Below are 13130 nucleotides of genomic sequence, written 5' to 3'. Positions count from 1 at the left end.
ACTTCACTGTGTTAATAACTCCGCCCTAAAGAAATGGCAAATGTACGAAGTGATATTAGAACTACAATTTTATTAATAGAAAAACTAGTCAAACAATACCAAGAGATGGCAGTAATTGAAAAAAGAACATAAAAGTAATATCAAAAAATGATACATTAACCTTTCTGCTCATTTAATCATGCTTCCAATTGAATGACTTTAGTCAAGAAGATTTAGTCTTTTTTGAAACTATACTAACATTATAATACAAAACACAGCACGATGAAATAGTATATTTTAAAATAGAATGTATGGAACACTTTGTGCATGCGTCTTGCAGTAAAATTATTACTATGAAGATTACTGCATAAACTCAATCTCTTTACCCACCATTTCTTTTACGGCAGTTAACTTTTCTTGAACTTGTATGCTAACAATTCAAATATCATATATTAAGTTAGTCATCTGTTGATTAATGCCAGGATGATAATGAAGGTATAAAGCAATCTACAAATATCAATGGTGGATAGTTATAGAGAAATGTGTCAGAGGATGGAAGGTTAAAGAGAAAGGAAGTGAATAAATGAAGATGGAAGTGTAAACAGTATTGAGAAAGTGAAAGGGCCGGTATTAGAGTTTTATTAGCAAATATACAAAGTGTTAAAGATATATTGGGAAGCTTAAGACATTGATTAAAATATTAGTCCACAAGGTTACAGCCTTAATAGTGACCTGGTTCCCTTGCTAGTCTGCATCTCTGCTAGGCTGCTGCTTCATTCTGAGATACTCCTCATCCTGCTGCTTTTGTTCCCTACCACTACGATCACTGAACTAGAGTTTGGATTTGAACCATAATTGGATAACAGCAGGAGAGTGTGGGATATGCCAGGTCACCACTTTACATATTGAGCTGGAATACTGTTCTACTCCTGATGTCAGCTAGATAGCCAGTTCTGAGCTTGTACATGAATTATCCATGTTGAATATCAAATAGAAAAAGGAAAAAAGTACTGAGACTGGTGTGGGTGCATACCAATGCAAGGGCACTTTACTAGCAGTATGATCGCTGGATACGCCAGATCAGCAGCAGGTAATGAGGTGTGGGTGTAGACTTATTTGATCTAATTCCTACCAATCTATCTACTGCAGATGCATCTGTCCATGATAGAAAAGGAAGGAGCACCTATGCATGGACAAAGTCTTGCCTTCACACCGAGGACATCTGTTCATCATGTTGTGTAGCTCAAGTGTTGTGAAAAATTAAGACTCCTGGTCCAAAATTTCCTACACTTCTAGCCAAGTCATTCAAATGCAATGGATCTATGTCCTGTTCAGAAAAGGCCAAGATAAAACCACTCTCACAATCTGTACAGTGATGCAAGATATTACTTACTCTCCACGTATCTGCTCACCATTAACTTATGTTAATGTTTGATAAAGAGTATGTGTGTTGATGAGAAACCACGTACACATGCACACAGGTTTGTTTGCCTTTCTTTACTAATAAACAAATAAGTCTACTGAATTTTACAAGTTACCATGATGAATTTAAAGTCACATTACTTTGCCAAAATTTGTCTGAACTTTTGCTGCAAATTTTTGAGATTCTTGTTATGAATAACGTTGCAGTATATGGCATATGCATTTTGAATATTACTTAAAAATAATGAGTAAGGTACAGGGTGGATACATTCCAAATGGGGAGAAAAAGAAATTCTGTGAAAGAGATTAGATGAACAACAGCGGCAGCAATAAAAACAAGAGATTGAAGAAGCTAAGAAGAATGATGAAAAAAATGTAACAAAGTAAAATGAAACCGGAGCAGGAGTGCAATAAACAAGTAAAATGGTTACAAAAAGGGGATTTTCAATTCAGGATAAAGGAATTTATTTACCTTGAGGAAATTGCTTCAATGCATAAATTGTCTCAGTTTTGTTTTTACAGAAAATGATAAAAGATTCAGATGAATCTCAGCAGTTCATAAGGTAACAAACATAAAACTGTTACTGGTCAATCTCATAAACACCTTGTGCTTTGCTTATTTGGATATGCCACATTGTCTCCCGAAGCCATCAACTTAATATTCTGTAAAAAGCAAAATATCATGGGAGCTTGATATTTGAAATAAAACAAAATGCTGTAAATGTTCAAGAGGTTGTCAGAAGGCATTTGTTGAGGGATAAACAAAGTTGGCACTTGACATCAAGATCTTTGTTTTGGCACTAATAAGTCAGAACAAAGAACATTGTGGGTGCATTATCAAGGAGCTGAAACAAAGTGGGGATAGCAGATAGACAGGAGTTTAAATCAAGCTCTCGGAAGAGCTATAACAGGTGATAAATCAACACAAAAAAGTGGAAGCAATCATTCTCAAGAGAAAATTAAACTCTGATCATGCTGTTTATAATCATATTTATCACTGTGGTAGCAATCAAACCAAAATTGGCTCCCCCACAGTTGATTAATCTAACTGATTTTTTTTCTCTCTTTTGAAGTGATACACAGATTCACCTGCCAAATTTTAAAACATAGAGCCAATGGAGTTGCAAAGAGCCTTAACAAGCAAGGGGCAAATTCATGCATAGGGATGATTACAGTATCTTAGGCAGGTATAGAAAATGCTCATAAATGCTATTGGATGTATTGCTAAGGTTACAAGGAATTAGGAGTTATGCCACAGCTATTCATAATTCTGGCTTTTATCACAGCTGCAATACTGAGAGCAATATTGAGCACAATACACAAGGGCTGGAGTAGGCGACCTGGTCCCTCAGCCCCGCCCAGACCTACACTAGTAACATAACCGATCTGCCATAACCTCGTTTCCTTCTGTATGCCAATTCACTACAGCCCTCAATTCCTACACCCTCTGAAAGCTTATCTCTTCTTTATTCTGTGCCAAGTATTTATCACCCCATACTTTTAAGAGTCCTGAGTTTTAGTGAATTCAATTTATATCATTTATCATTGATAACAAATAAAATCTTATAACAGGAAACTGCTCATTATTTTCATATTCAGTGAAGCAAGTGCATTAACTGAATGAGAAGAGCAGGATAAGACGACAGTGACAAATTACAACTCAGTAAAACAAGTAAATCTTTTCTGAGGACATGATATCATTGCGCAGTGAACTGCATAATAGGATTGTATCTTTTTCTTTTCTTGACCAGCAGTAAAATATTTAATTTAAACAGGATCGGCAAGACCCCATTGATGACAGGGCTACTGGAAACAGTTAAAATGGGAAAGAAGAGCAAATGTCACCATCCTTTCGCAAAGAATAACAAATTATCATCAACACTCTTTTGTTCTTCTTTATTTTTGTCTGTTTCTCACTGTTTGAACAGAGAGCGCTGAATAAAAGGCAGTAAACCCAGTGATTATCTTGATCTGCAGCTCTCTCAGATTGTTAACTTTGACAGTACCTTCCAATGTTATCAGTACTCATTGTTTAAAAACCAAAAGCAGAATTGTGAAAATTTTAATAATAAGTTACCCGTTTGAATTTTAAAATGTTATTTCAGTTCCTAAAACCTGATAAAGGGCTTCTGATTCAGCATTGTTGTTGTTTTTGTACTATTGCTCAAGATTAAATTCTCCTACAGCAGATTCATATAATTAATTCTGCTTCCTTAACTTGAGTGCTTCGTGTTAACAATATATGGTTACTCATTCCAGCTTTCTTCCTCCTGTGCTAGAGACACTTGATGGATAAGGCACCTAGGGCACTGCCAGCCCTCCAGTGCTTCAGCCAAGAAGTCACTCTCCTTAAGAGTCTAGAGGCAAGAACCAGCTGGTTATTTAACCATCAGAACCGAGCTCATTATTATCTTTCAAACATACACATGCCTGTTGAGATTCACAGAATATGCATATGTAGCAGGCTGCATTGTACTGTGCTAGACTGGAAAAGAAGAATATATCGACTTTACGTTTAGAAATCCAAGGCTAAATCGAGCTTAGGCAAGTTAGGGATTTAGCCTGGGATTTCCCCAGAGGAGTACAGAAGGGGTAGACTACAGGAAACTTTTTCCCATATCAAAGGTTGAAAAAACTAAAGGATATAATTTTAGGGTAAGAAGGAAGAGATTTAGAGTGGATATAAGGAGGATCTTCATCACATGGAGAACAGAAAATCCCTAGAATGTATTGGCTGAGAGTGCTGAAGCTTGGTTGCTGACATCATTGAAGAATTGTTTGGATCAGTACTGTAACTGCCAAGTCATAGATTGCTATGATCAAAGTGCTGGGAAATGGGATTAATACAGAAGGATGCCCACTGGTAAGCATAGATGAAATGGGCTGAATGTCCTGTTTCCAGACTGTACGATTCTTTCTGGTGGTGAAGGAAACACAATGACTAGAACAAAAGATGCACTGCAGTCCCTAACTGGTTTTACATCCTTAAGAAGATTTAATGGAAATCTGTAGTGTTCAGACAGAAGTTTACAAGTGCAAACATAACTGGGATGTTAACCTTCACACAATCTTTCGATATAATTATGAATAAACTATAAAATGTAATTTGCATCCCATGTATAACCTAATAATTGAAATGTTAGGGATGTTAATTATATACCTTTTTATTTGCACACTATATAATAAATGTTAAGAGGCTTATAGAACAGATATAGTGATGTAATACATGCCTTTGTAGGAGTCAATGTTAGTGGTTATTAGTATGGCTTTACAATATTTATAATTTGAACTTAATTTTTTAAATTCCATAAATGAATACAAGTACAAAAGATGACACATTGTAAGGATTACAATCAAATCCAATGTGAAATTAGTGAGACATATGCACATGGAAGTAACACAATTTACAGGCCATTTGCCTTAACTGGATTAGGTTCCTCTGCGTCTGCACTAGCGTGCGATGATGAACTGCTGTGTGCTTGTTGGAGAAACATAGCACCAGGGTAACATCCCGGGCTCTGTCAATCTACAGGCTATGCCACTCAGGGACTTGGGCTATATATATTTTTTGTGACTGTTTTTCTACTATCATACTATATGTGTGAGTGCTGTGTGTGACTGTCAGTACAGTCAGCCCCCCTGTTTAAAGCTGAGGATCTGCTCCTCAGGGGGGGAGTGCAATGTAACTCAGCACTAAGTAGGGTCATTATAACATTACATAAAATGAATTTGTGTGCCTGATGTAAATAAAAATCAAACCCAAGATATATTATATACTATTTTATGTATACACAGTAACTTGTAAAGTAACAAACACGCAAATAGGCCTGACCTGTACATCAGTGAAATAGCAACACATCGCAGCAACAGCAGAGGGGAGCAGGTGGTAGTTACATCTTTGAGAGGGACCAGGCTAGGGGTCCTCCTCTAACTTTGGCATGTTCTTCAAGAATGTGTCAACACTTGACTGCCTTTTCTTAAGTTTCCTCTGATGAAGTAATTCTTGGTAGCAGGAGATCATGTTGAGAACACATCTCTTTGCCTTATTGCTTCGCTTCCATTCCGGGTCATTGTCAACGAACTGGCCAGTGATTTGTGTGATCATGGTGATGCTAGGGTTGAGGTTTCTTGCCAATGTTTCCTCCTGTCCGCCAATGAACACAGATTCGCCCAGGATGTGCTGCTCGGCCAATTCTCGAAGCTATTTGTCACTAAGGCTCTCACCATCAGAATGCAATAATGTTTCAACATCGCCATCATTAACATCCTCTAATTCTGCTTCACTGGCTAGTTCAACAAGGATTTGGAAGGCTGGTTCCGCCTGAAATCCTAAGACGATACTCTGACTATAGCTTCCTGCACACTCTGTTTGAAATTACTTCATTCCAGGCTGCTGTGATATTGTCTATAGCTTTCATGACATTGTGGTTTTTCAAAAACTGCCTGATGCAACTATTCTCACTGGAAGTTGCAGGCCATTTTCCAGACATTATGGGTGATAAAAAAAGGAAAAAATTGGCAAGGAAGCAAGAACTTTTACACACACAGGGGAGGCAAAGTGTTAACTAATACGTGATTGACTGTGAGTGACTCAGAGCGTATTTAAAACATTCTCATTGGCTGATTGAATGTTTAGTGTAATGGTAGCCACTTGAGAATTTTTGTTGTTTTAAAAAATTTGAATACAGAATTGAATAACCTTGTTGTAATGAATCAGAGCTATGCAGGGTCTGAGTGTACTGTGTTTTGCCCTTTGGGCCCAAAGAAAGACTGTTTTGTTTGGCTGTATTCATGTGTATGGTTGAATGACAATTAAACTTGAAAATTATAGTGCTAGTTATTCAGGGAAACTATTGGATATCAAGGGTAGCTCACACTTCGTAAATGACCCAAAATGTGTCAGTATATCACCAAGTAGCAACAGAAGATTAACTTGACTAAAAGCAGGGTCAAAGACAAAGAATTTGAGATAGCTAAAAAGTGAAGGAGGGAGAGAGCAAAGCAGATAATTTAAGGGGTAAGCTTTTACTGCAAGGAGCTCTAGTGCCAGAAGTGGGGAGAATGTGAAATTCAGAAGATGCAAGGTTACTAAGGTGGGGAGTATCATAGGGTGTATAGATGAAGGTGAGAATTTGGAAATTAAACCCATGAAACCAATGAAGGTTATCATGAAGTTGTATGTGTTAGTGTGCAAATGGTGAAGTAAATATACAATCGCAAGAAAATGTTTGTGAACCCTTTGCAATTTCCTGGTTTTCTATATTAATTACTCATAAAATGTGGTCAGATATTCATCTAAGTCACAATAATAAACAAACACAATCTACCTAAACGAATAACACACAAACAATTGTATTTTTCATGTCTTTATTGAACATACAGTTTAATGATTCACAGTACAGGCCGGGAAAAGTACATGAACCTTTGTGTTTAATAACTGTTAGATCCTTCATTAACACCAATAACTTCCACCAAACATTTCCTGTAGCAGCTGATCAGATTTGCACAATGGTGGGAAGAAATTTTTGACCATTCCTCCATGCAAAACTGTTTCAGTTCATGCCACAGCATCTCAATTGGGTTAAGATCTGGACTCTGACTTGGCCATTCCAAAACACAAATTTCCTTCTTTTGAAACTATTCTGTTGTTGTTTCAGATCATCCTTGTGTCTCAGATCATTATTTTGTTGCATCACCCAACTTCTATTAAGCTTCAGGAGATGGCTGCTACCCTAACATTCTCCTGTAAAGTGTCTTGATACAATTTTGAATTCATTGTTCTCTCAATGATTGCAAGCTGTCCAGGCCCTGAGGGAGCAAAGCAGCCCCAAACCATGATGCTCCTTCCACCATGCTTCACAGTTGGGATGAGGTTTTTGGTGTTGGTGTGCAGTATCCCTTTTCCTCCAAAAAGAGCAGTGTGCATTTCTGCCAGAAAGTTCAACTTTTGTCTCATCTGTCCACATAACATTGTCCTAGAAGAATTATGGAACACCCAGATGGTCTTTTGCAAACTTGAGATGTGCAGCAATGGTTTTTTTTTGGAGAGCAGTGATTTCCTGTGGTCTCCTTCCAGGAACACAATTCTTGTTCAGTGTTTGTTTTTATAGTGGACACATGAACAGAGACTTCAAGTTCTAGAGATTTCTTCAAGTCTTTTGTTGTTACCCCGGGTTCTTTTTCACATCCTTCAGCACTACACATTGTGCTCCTTCAGTGATCTTTGCAGGACACCCACTGCTAGGGAGAGTAAATTCTCCAAATGGAATTTCCACCACTTGTAGATAATTTCTCTTACTGTGGACTGATGAACACTCAAGTTTTTAAAAATGCTTTTGTAGCCTTTTTCATCTTCATGTATATAGAACACAGAACACAGAAATTTACAGCAAATTTACAGCACATTACAGGCCCTTCAACGCACAATGCTGTGCCAACCATGTAACCTACTCTAGAGACTGCATAGAATTTCCCTAGCACATACCCTTCTATTTTTCTAAACTCCATGTACATAACTAAGAGGCTCTTAAAAGACCCTATTGTATCCGCTTCCACCGCCGCCGCCAGCAGTGCATTCCACACACCCACCACTCTCTGTGTGAAAATCTTAACCCTGACATCCCCTTGGTACCTATTTCCATGCACATTAAAACTATGCACCCTCCCGTGTTAGCAATTTCAGCCCTGGAAAAAAGCCTCTGACTATTCACACGATCAATGCCCCTCATCATGTTATAGACCTCTATCAGGTCACCTCTCAGCCTCTGTCGCTCCAAGGAGAAAAGGCCAAGTACACTCAACCTCTTCTCATAAGATATGCCCTCCAATCTAGGCAACATCCTTGTAAATTTCCTTTGCACTCTCTCTATAGCAGGGGTCGGCAACCTTTTTGCCTCTGAGGGCTGGATCGCACATTAATGAGCAGACGGTGGGCCAGATAAATGCCATAAAAAACTTGAAATATGGGAATTATCCATTTAAATACATCTAGTTATGTTTTTGCCTCAAATTAATGAATAACGCATGCTAGAAAATCATTTCTAGCTTAATCATTTGTGCTTAACCAAGGATGCCAATTAGTAATCAAAGAACTCAGTTTAGTTGCAATTTATTTCAATCAAGGCATCTTTTGAATCTAGTAAAAGGAGACACAGAATCTTTAAACATATAAGAACGAGAAGTCCAGAACGAGGGGTCACAGTTTAAGGATAAAGAGGAAGCCTTTTCGGACCGAGATGAGGAAAAACACATTCACACAGAGAGTGGTGAATCTGTGGAATTCTCTGCCACAGGAAACAGTTGAGGCCGGTTCATTGGCTATATTTAAGAGTAAGTTAGATATGGCCCTTGTGGCTAAAGGGATCGGGGGTATGGAGAGAAAGCAGGTACAGGGTTCTGAGTTGGATGATCAGCCATGATCATACTGAATAGTGGTGCAGGCTCGAAGGGCCGAATGGCCTACTCCTGCACCTATTTTCTATGTTTTCTAATTTCAAAGACTGGGCACATAATGCCTCTTGATAGATAATGCAATGAATTTTAACCAGTTTCTGTGCGATTCCCAGGTTTTCCATTTGTCCTTGCAGTAATGTGATGATGCCTTTTTTCTGTCCCAGCACTGCTGGTGCCCCATCAGTTTTGATGCCAATTAGCTTTGACACATTAAGTTTCATTTCTGACATCATTTTCAACAAAGCTTCAAAAATGTCTGCTCCAGTAACCGTGTCCTTCATAGGAATTAATTGAATAAACTCCTCAAAAATTTGAAAAGTTGAGGTCATTCCTTGCACAAACAATGCAAGTTGAGCAGTGTCTCTCAAGTCTGTGCTCTCATCAAGTGCAATTGAAAAAAATCGCAATTCGTTGCGGGCATCCCTTAAACAACTTTTAACATCTGCTGACAGTTCTTCAACTTGCCATGTGATTGTTCTTGCTGACAGGCTGATAGATGCAAATAAGGATTTCTTTTCAGGACAAACAATATCCACCACTGCCAGTAAACATTCTTTGACAAACTCTCCATCTGTAAAAGGCTTCATCTTTTCTGCAATACATTTTGAGACTTCATAGCTGGCAGGGGCATTTCCTTCATTTTCACTGAAAGTGTCTTGGAAATTTCAGCACTCAGTGTCTACCTTCCTGGTTTTGCATTCATTGCCATTGGAATGTCTTTCTTCAATCTTATTTTGAAACACAAGTTATTCAACAAGTATCGTAGCACATGTAAATATCTAGATATTTAGCGTGGATTTCTTGTTAAAACACAGTGACACTGTTTCTGTTTACAAATTTGAACGATCCCGTCTGAAAACCTGTGCGTGCACGGAGAGTATCTAATCCATATTAATAAGGTAGTCTGCCTTCCCGTCATTGGCTTGGACCAAACCGGAACTTGGGGCCAGTGTAACAAGACGCCTTGCATGTCCATCAGTGTGGTCGCGTGAAACACTCAGAATCAGGAAAAATCGCTCGCGGGCCGGATACGCATAGTATCCCAATATTTGCTCACGGGCCGGTCAAAATACCTTTGCAGGCCGGATCTAGCCAGCAAGCCGTAGGTTGCCTACCACTGCTCTATAGTATCCATATCCTTTCTGTAGTGAGGTGACCAGAATTGAACACAGTACTCCAAGTGGGGTCTGACCAAGGTCTTATATAGCTGTAACATTACCTCTCGGCTCTTGAACTCAATGTCACGGTTGATGAATGCCAACACACCATACACCTTCTTAACAACTCTGTCAACCTGTGCAACAGCTTTGAGTGTCCTATCAGCACAGACCCCAAGATCACTCAGATCCTCCACACTGCCAACAGTGTCACCATTTATATTATATTCTTTCTTCAAATTGGACCTACCAAAATGAACCACTTCACACTTGTCTGGGTTGAAGACCATCTGCCACTTCTCAGCCCAGTTCTGCAATCTATCAATGTCCTGCTGTAACTTCTGACAGCCCTCCACACTATCCACAACACCCCCAACCTTTGTGTTATCATCAAACTTACTAACCCATCCCCCCTGCACTTACTCATCCAGATCATTTATAAAAATCACAAAGAGGAGAGATCCCAGAACAGATCCCTGCAAAACACCACTGGTCACTGACCTCCATGCAGAATACGAACTATCTACAACCACCCTTTGCCTTCTGTGGGCAAGCCAATTCTGGAACCACAAAGCAAGGTCTCCTTGGATTCCATGCCTCCTTATTTTCTGAAGGAGCCTTGCATGGGGAACCTTATCAATGCCTTACTGAAATCCATATACACTACCTCTATTGTTCTATCTTCATCAATGTGTTTTGTTACATCCTCAAAGAATTCAGTCAGGCTCGAAAGGCACGATCTGCCCTTGACAAAGCTATGCTGACTATTCCTAATCAGATTAAGTTTCTCCAAATGCTCATAAATCCTGCCTCTCAGAATCTTCTCAAACAACTTGCTCCAACTCACTGCTCTATAATTTCCTGGGTTATCTCTTACTCCCTTTCTTGAACAAGGGAACATTTGCAGCCCTCCAATCCTCCAGTACTTCTCCCGTCCCTATTGATGATGTAAAGATCATTGCAAGAGGCTCTGCAATCTCCTCTCTCACTTCTCACAGTAGCCTGGGGTATATCTCATCCGGTCCTGGTGACTTATCTAACTTAATACCTTTCAAAAGCTCCAGCACATCCTCTTTCTTAATGTCTATATGCTCAAGCATTTCAGTCCGTTTAAGTCATCCCCACAATTGCCAAGGTCTTTTTTCCTAGTGAATACTGAAGCAAAGTATTCATTAAGTACCTCCGCTACCTCCTCCAACTCTATGCACACATTTCCACTATCGCTCCTGATTGGTCCTATTCTCACATGGTTCATCCTCTTGCTCTTCACATAGTTGTAGAATGCCTTGGGGTTTTCCTTAAGCCTGCTCACCAAGGTCGTCTCATAGCCCCTTCTGGCTCTCCTAATTCCATTCTTAAGGTCCTTCCTAGCAAGCTTGTAATTTTCTAGAGCTCTAACAGTATCTAATTTCTTGAAACTATCATAAGCTTTTCTTTTCTTCTTAACTAGATTTTCTATACTTTGTACATTATAGTTCTTTTACTCTGCCATCCTTTCCCTGCCTCAATATTACATACCTATGCAGAACTCCATGCAAATGTTCCCTGAACATTTGCCACATTTCTGCCATGCATTTTCCTGAGAACATCTGCTCCCAAGGTCCTGGCTAATAGCATGATATTTCTCCCACCCCAATTAAATGTTATCCCAAATTGTCTGCTCCTATCCCTCTCCAGCACTATGATGAAGGAGATAGTGTGTGGTCACAACCTCCCAAATGCTCTCCCACCAAGAGATCTGACAACTGACCAGGGCCATTTCCCAATACCAGATCAAGTACAGCCTCTCCTCTAGTTGGCTTATCTACATGTTGCATCAGGAAACCTGGCTGAACACACTTAACAAACTCTGCCCCATCTAAACCCCTTGCACTCAGAGATGCCAGTCAGTATTAGGACAGCTAAGATCTCCCATCATAACAACCGTATTATTATTGCATCGCTCCAGAATCTACCTCCCTATCTGCTCCTTGATATCCCGAGTTACTATTGGGAGGGGTGTGTAGTGTTATTGCCCCTTTCCTGTTGTATATCTCTAAAAAAATCTCTAAAAGTTGTTTTGATCAAGGTATGGTGCACTTTAACAGATTTTTCATGAGAAGAGCAGGCACTGTCAGTAACCTGACTTTGTGTATCTTTTTTATAGGGCAGGGTAACTCTATAACCCACACCTCCAATCTCATCTCATTCATTGGAACACCTGACTCCAAATAACTTTTGTAGAAGGCATTACCCCAGAGGTGCAGATACTTTTTGAACCTAGATTGTGATTGTTTAAATGGTGTATTTTTCAATATTGGCGAGAAGTAGTACAATTGTTTGTGTGTTATTAGTTTGGGCAGATTGTATTTGTCCAATATTTTATGAGCAATTAATGCAGAAAACCAGATAATTGATAAGGGTTCACAAACTTTTTCTTGCAACTGTATCTAATTCCTTGAATTTAAATTAGTTTTGAGAAGCACTTGAGACATTCAGAATAGTCAGTGCTCCTACCTCAGGTTGATTAACAACTGTTCCAAATGTGGATTGATTAAAGCAAAAGGAAGGAGCACAGATAGTCAGGCACTTCTTAATTGTCTATGTATCAATCATTCAAATAAGCTTCCAAGCTAATGACTTTTTCAATTCTTGTAACGTGGGTTTTAACTAAATCTCTGTATTTCCTCAGCTAGTTCAGAAAGCACCCATGAGTCAACTTCGCTTTTGTGTATCTAGAGTGACAGGCAGACCAGAATGTAAGGACATTGAGTCTCTTTTTCTAAAATAAATCAGTGAGCTGGCTGTGCCTTTGTAGCATTCTGTAGTTTTATGATCAGTATTATGGACGGGATTTCAAATCATGCCAGGCCCCTGAATTACACATGCAGCAACTTAACAACTATTGTTAGTGTATCCTAAATTTTGTGGAAGCTGAGAAAATTTATATTATTCTTGAATATGGAATGAATATCATGCTACTACATACAGGGTTAGCAGTAAACTATGTAGCAGAATATAATACTACTACTACACAGTTTACTGCTACCTTTGTGCACACAGACAGCAAAATAAGCAAATTCTGCTTTGTTGCTGAGAGAATGTAAGTGCAGTAAAGAATTGCTGGTCAGGACAGGTGTA

General features: G+C 39.0%; 1 protein-coding gene across 1 annotated transcript in view; it reads right to left on the bottom strand.

Moving 5' to 3' along the window:
* Positions 1-13130, bottom strand: part of rngtt (RNA guanylyltransferase and 5'-phosphatase) — a 335310-nt gene that overhangs the window by 13274 nt on the left and 308906 nt on the right. The gene's annotated exons all lie outside the window — the stretch shown is intronic.

The sequence above is a fragment of the Hemitrygon akajei genome, chromosome 9 (genome assembly GCF_048418815.1).
Source record: "Hemitrygon akajei chromosome 9, sHemAka1.3, whole genome shotgun sequence".
Taxonomy (NCBI): Eukaryota; Metazoa; Chordata; class Chondrichthyes; order Myliobatiformes; family Dasyatidae; genus Hemitrygon; species Hemitrygon akajei.
Note: the sequence above shows the minus strand (reverse complement) of the source record. Positions and strands in the feature narration are given on the sequence as shown.